Source organism: Pygoscelis adeliae, unplaced genomic scaffold (assembly GCF_000699105.1).
Source record: "Pygoscelis adeliae isolate BGI_AS28 unplaced genomic scaffold, ASM69910v1 Scaffold47, whole genome shotgun sequence".
Classification (NCBI taxonomy): domain Eukaryota; kingdom Metazoa; phylum Chordata; class Aves; order Sphenisciformes; family Spheniscidae; genus Pygoscelis; species Pygoscelis adeliae.
In genome coordinates, this window is record NW_008825255.1 from 1,289,877 (window position 1) to 1,295,779 (window position 5,903).

Consider the following 5,903-nt stretch of genomic DNA (forward strand, 5'->3'; position numbering starts at 1 on the left):
CAAGTTAAAGCAAGTCCTCTGAGCCAAGGAATAGCACACACACAGATCGGGGGGAGAGATGCTGCTTCAGCGGTTACCAGCCTCATTTAGACCTACAGGGATTCACACAGACAACTGTTTAGCAAGAAGAACCAAGCAAATAATCTGCTTTTTGGACTTTAATGCATTTCCACGTACAAATATTTTAAGAAGAACAGTAAAAATGGACTGTTTTTCCTATGCTTTTTCAAACTCAGCAGTTTGTTTCTCCATCAGAAGAAGTCGGCTCAGCAAAATGGAAACCTTTTGTGACAACTCATCCATTCAGCCAATGCTTCCTATGGCAAGCAATAAAGGGAGTCATGCTTTTTTGTACAAGGTGAGATAATGCACAGCCTGAAATTTTTTCCCCATCCCCACCGTGTGAAGGATAAATGGAAAACAGGGAGCGCCCAGAATCAGAGGCCACAGCAATGCGACTGTATTTAGAACAAGAAAGGTCATTAGAAGTTTCGTGTATTGGTTTAATTTACCCATCTCATGATAAACCATAAATCTCCTCTATCTTCTTTGACACTAACTACAGACTCAGAAGTGTACTTTAAAATTACACTGTGTAAAGATTTTTGAGCAAATATGGTAAAGCCTCTCTTAAAAACAAAGGTAATCCCTCTGAGCCTGCATGGTCTCAGTCATGTTTATTCACCTCTTCCAGTGTTATAACTCAATAAATACTGCTATGGCTTAGCTGGGACAGCCACTAAATGTATAGTTTTATGGCTGAGTCTGCTCTCTGGTGCTCATTTAATCATGTGTTTTATTGTCAGCTCTTCTCAACCTGTCAAGCGTTGTTCCTCATGAGAGAGAGACCTGCTTTCTGTAACACACATCCCCCCCTAGTCACACTCATCATTTGATACTATTGCCTTTCTTCTCTCTAGCCTATTGATGACATTTATGGCTGGTTTTGCCCAACAAACAGCATATTTTTAAAACAGGGCCTCTTTTTCACTTTTTAGTGCTTTGGCTCAATAATTTCTCACATGCTAGAAATGGCCCAGCTGATGTCTTGATCTTTATATCCATCCACATCCAAGAGCCATACGCAGCAGTGAAAACTCACTGTGTGTACTGATTTTGCCTTTCTTCAGGAGGCCCCATGGAAAATCCCTTTCCTGCTCTGCTCAGTAACACAAATGTAGAAGCCGCACGGGCTACGGTCCATGGCACCAGGCTGCTGCTCTCCGTGCCCGGCCTCTGCCACCCTCCCTGAGTACAGACACTGTGACTGTGGGCAGCAAGGCCAATGCAATGGAGAAATACAAACATTTGCCCACATTCACATCCAGCAGAAGTCTACCACCAGTGGCACGACACTGCAAACTGGTGGTATGTAAATGTGTAGTGGCCTTCGTTGTGCACAGGATTTACCGACACTGTGGGGCTGTCTGTGTCCATATGAAGTCTCAGAATAGAATAGAATATTTCAGTTGGAAGGGACCTACAATGATCATCTAGTCCAACTGCCTGACCAATTCAGGGCTGACCAAGTTAAAGCAAGTCCTCTGAGCCAAGGAATAGCACACACACAGATCGGGGGGAGAGATGCTGCTTCAGCGGTTACCAGCCTCATTTAGACCTACAGGGATTCACACAGACAACTGTTTAGCAAGAAGAACCAAGCAAATAATCTGCTTTTTGGACTTTAATGCATTTCCACGTACAAATATTTTAAGAAGAACAGTAAAAATGGACTGTTTTTCCTATGCTTTTTCAAACTCAGCAGTTTGTTTCTCCATCAGAAGAAGTCGGCTCAGCAAAATGGAAACCTTTTGTGACAACTCATCCATTCAGCCAATGCTTCCTATGGCAAGCAATAAAGGGAGCTCAGCTCACCCTCTCCTCCCATGGATCTCACACAACACATCAGGCCATAAGGCAAAGCTGAAACAAAGTGCTCTGGCATTGCAGAGATGAAATATCTCACCAGGTTTTGAAAGAAATCCTTAGCTTCCTGCTCCTGGCACTTCAATTCCAATACTGGTCTGCAAGTAGGTTGTGTCCATCCTGACAAGTCCTGTGAATAGGCAACTGATGGGATGCTAATCAGGGCATACATACTCACACTTTCTGGGACACAGTGAAACAAAAAACAAAGCAGAAAAAAGACACTCCTTTCTGAAGCTAACCACTACAGAACCATCCGGCTGAAGACACAGAAGATAGCAACAACTTTTACATCATCAGTTTAAGAGCAGCAAAATCACTTGAAAAGAGAGTCCTAATACTGTGTTAAGTCGCACAGTTTTAATCTCATCACCCATGTGCTTTCTAATTGTTCCCCAAAAGCCTAACTCTTGCTCTAGCCTAAGTCTTGCTCTAGGCTGCCTGTGCTGCCAAGAATTGCCAAAACTGCTCAGCAAATGGGACGGATAAGAGTGCAGTGAGGAAGCAGAAATATGCTTGGAGTTGGGAGGCCGGGCTGCAACATCACTGTTTCAATCCAGCTGAAGAAAACCCTCTTTTTGAAATCTTACAGAGAGCAGTTAAGTGTGTGTTTCCTGACCTCAGCAGGGGTCTGGCTGAGAGGAGCCCATTTCAGTTGCCAAAGCTGCGCACATCAGCTTTGCAGATTTGCCAGCTCCCTCTGCAAGATGGCCTGCAACATGTGTAGACATGGTATCTGGCAACAATAATTCAGAGAAAATGAAAAATGCTTCTCATTCATTGCAAACAAATGGGTACAGTGCAATACCAGGCAAACTTTCCCAAAGCAGGCAGCTTTCTGGATTAAAAAGAAGGGAGTGAAAGGACAGTGTGGGGACCCCAGGGACCCCTGACAGAAAATGCATGGAAATGGTTACTTCAAAGAAGAAAGTAGATAGCTAGGAAAAGAGCAAGTTTCCAAACGTAGCTGTTGCTTTCTGCTCTGGAAGAGTAGAGCTCCGCCCCTGGCCAGCATGGGTGCTTGCACGTGCACTGCCAGGGCTGCAAACCGTGGCCACCATCAACAACCTGCTCCCAGCATGGACCCTCATCGCTCGTTGCCAAGTTACCCCCAAAACAATTACTTCTGGCATTTTAAAGCCCTGTCACTATGCAGGTCTGGGCATCTTCTTAGAAACAAACAGGCTTTCATTCACTTCCAGGTTTCTTCCTTGTAGAGGCTTTGTCTGCCAGGGCCTGTGATACCAGCACTCAAGGCCACTGGAAGAGAAAACCCATGGAGAAAATTTAGAGGCCAGCCCCAAAGCTCATCTAAACAGGGATGTTCCAGATGAAGGCACCAGAGCCATGACAGCGAGTAACTGCTGACATGGCTCAGAGGCGCTTAGCCACACAAAGTCTGAGGAAACCAACCTGGCTGTCTCTGCATCTATGCCTTTCCTTGATGGTCCTCCTCAGTCTTCTCTGGTATAAAATTGGCAACTATTCAGAAAAAGGCTCAGCAACTAGGTGGAGAAATGTATGGCATATATACCCCTGCCAAGTGTTAAAAAGCTACAGCATGTAACGTAGGTGAGCAAATAAACTTTTATGAAAAATATGATAGGACATTTGATTTGGATTTGGATTGTACTGGATGTGAAAGCTAAGGCATATTACTATGTGTGGATAAAATTTAATTCTCACTTTACCTTTGGCATACATGTATTTATTTATACATGTCAACAGTGTATACAGTACAGAGTTCATAAATTGTCTCAGGGATAGGGCCTCAATGCAAACATAACCAATTTCATAGTCAATCATCAAAATGCTAAAATCAATAGCTCATCTGATCTGTCCAAACTAATTGCAAACTGATAGATTCATCGTAGCATTTCTACTATCATTGGTTTAAAAGCTATAAACATGCTTTCCTGAAGGTTTACAGGGAATAACAGCTGGTGGCAACGTCACCTGGGAGTCACGATGGGAGACCTTTGGTTGGGACCTGTTTCACTTTCCCTTGTAAAAGCTCTCTTATGTTTACTTCACTGAAGTTTAACTTGCCTATGATTTCATGACTCCTGAATTCACGCTGTCCCCCACCCAAGCCATAGAATAGCTAAAGACTCAATAAAGATGAGTGAGATCATTAACCCAATACAGTAGCTATTCAGATGTACGCTGTGGTCTCCTTACATAATCACCTAATTTTAGCTACTGAGTGAGCCACATACAGTACCACAGTGTCTTATGAGCTCTGAATAACTGTCTAATATCCAGATGCTTTTTCCAAGGTTATTTTATTTTCCTGGTTTAAAATTATTTCCTTATGCAAATGTCAAGGTGTTATTTTCCCTTAAGCAAACCCTCTATTCAAAACATGTTCAAGGCTTCTGCTGCTCCTGATCACCTTGACACATTATTAGCTGGTCATCACAGTTGTAACGGTGCTCATACCACTAATATATGGCCCAGGACCTCAGGATTTTATGACTGTCAATGAGAACATCCCTAAGAAAACAGTAAGGTGATACAAGCCTTAATTCAACCACCAGACAAACACATGCTCAAATAGAGGCACCTGGTTTGCTAAAAGTAAGCTGTTTCTTGTAGTTCTACAAAATATCTATGAAAATACTTTTTAAACCAGAAATATTTTGGGGCAAGGACTTCTTTTTGCTATGTGCTACAACAGCAGCATCTGCAAGCCCTATTCCCTGCAATTAATTAACAGCAAACATGTGCATATTTGATGCCATTTAGAGGTACAAACTCCAGATACAAATTAAATACGGTAGCTTAGATGTGCTAATAGTAGTGTTGGAAATCCCTCAGATGGATGCTCCACTTTTGAAAAAGAAGTAAGAAAACAGGGCTTTCATTGCAGGAATCCCACGTGCAATTTGCACCCGGGCACTGTGCACGCCTTCCAGGTAAGTTGCATATTATGCATACTGCACGTACAGGCTCCACAGATAGCACCACATACAAAACCAATCCAATGATCCTATTTGATCCAATTTACCTTTCGTCAGCTTTTTGTCTGATATTTTTACATAACTATGCTCTAGCAATGAGAATCATAGCTTTAAAAAACTCCCTATTTCTATAGTGTTTTTCATCTAAATGACTTAACACAGTAAATCTCAGAAGTTCTAATTGCTAATTGCTCAGATGTTCCTGTGCCTGTAGGAGCTTATTGAAAAGAGGTTGACAGATTTCTTCGCAATTTCAGAAAAGAAAAGATACAAGACTATATACAGTGCTTGTACCAAGGCACTTTATTATGGAGCATGCAGAAGGAGATTACATGTAAAAGCCGATTTATAGGTTATAATCCCCAAAACCACAGTTCTGCTTATCCCCCTCATCCCCGTACTGGACATTTGACTTTCTCTCTCAGCACACTCTCCCTCACTGCTGCCCAGAGCTGTCCTCCAGCCAGGAGAGCTGGCAGCCGGTCCCCATCCCTTGTGTAATCAACTAGCTCACCTCAGAGATATGCTCGCATTGTGCTGGCGCAGACTCACTTCTTCCACTTTGCAGCGCTACAATCTGCAGACAGAACTCTGGCCCAGCTTTCTGTCTAGTTAAAACAAAACTAGTGTCTTTGTGACAATTTCTGGAAAAGCAAACATGCTAAAACCCAAGGCAACATCCTCTGCTGGCTTAAGTAACAGCAGCTCATTAGCACTCGTTTCCATTAGCAGAGGTGCTGGCTCTTGAACTCCAGTTCGCTCTGTGCTACTGGCACAATATTTTTGATTGTGGAGTCAAACTAAGCCATGTTAATATTGGGACCTGAATGTTTGTGCTCCAGAGGGCAACTAGATGTGCACAGCTTTTCCCCCCAAGCATCTACTCTATGTCTAGTGATAACGTGGTAATTAACAATAAATATTCTCCATGTGGTAAAAATGTACTGTAAAATTCCCTGTAAAAAAATTAAATCACATTTAATCGACAGATTAAAAATTAAACCAAAGCCCAAC